Raw genomic sequence first — 729 nt, 5'->3', positions numbered from 1 at the left:
ATATACATAAGAAGCAAACAAAAGAACGTGTGTGTGCTTGTGACTTTTGTGGGAAAATCTAGTCCGATGGCTTCGCGCGTGGTCAGTCGCAAGATAGTCGCGGGATTTACCCGCGAGCGGCTCCTCCGATCAGGCATCGTAAGCTTTTATATAGGCGCCTATGTAGAGGAGTTGAACTTGGTTAACTCTTGCCTAACAGAAAAGTAATAAGTGATTTTAAAATATGCTTTTTTCTTAGCGCACATAAATGTTTTAAACATTTTAACAGCGCAAACATTTTTTTTAGGGCTAAGGGTAATATGTGTGCCATTAGAAAGAAGGATTTTTTAGGGGAACAGTGACTTTTAATGCAAGCTCGCCAGTGTAAAGCTGCCGGAGATGCGCGTCTCCGGCCGCGAGCTCATTCAATTGCTGAATTGCGCGACGGCTTACGATTTCGGATCGCGAATACTGAATATTGATGAATCAGGGCCAGAGTGTGGAGAGCACTTGTAACTGGAATCTAGAGCTGGGTACTGGGCAGGTGGCAGCAGTAACAGCATGAAGAGGAGGAGGTAAGCCCTGGGACGGATCAAGGACAGCATTACAGATTGAGGCCATCACCTACATAGACAGTGTAGAAGCGGTAGCTACTAGAGACATTGGTGTGTAGGGGACTGCCTTTTCCTATCTGCTAGCTGTAACTTTGTAAAATGCGGCATGGACAGCATTGGTAACTTGTATCTGCAG

This window comes from Pyxicephalus adspersus, chromosome 9 (assembly GCF_032062135.1).
Source record: "Pyxicephalus adspersus chromosome 9, UCB_Pads_2.0, whole genome shotgun sequence".
NCBI lineage: Eukaryota > Metazoa > Chordata > Amphibia > Anura > Pyxicephalidae > Pyxicephalus > Pyxicephalus adspersus.
This window is presented reverse-complemented; position numbering follows the sequence as displayed.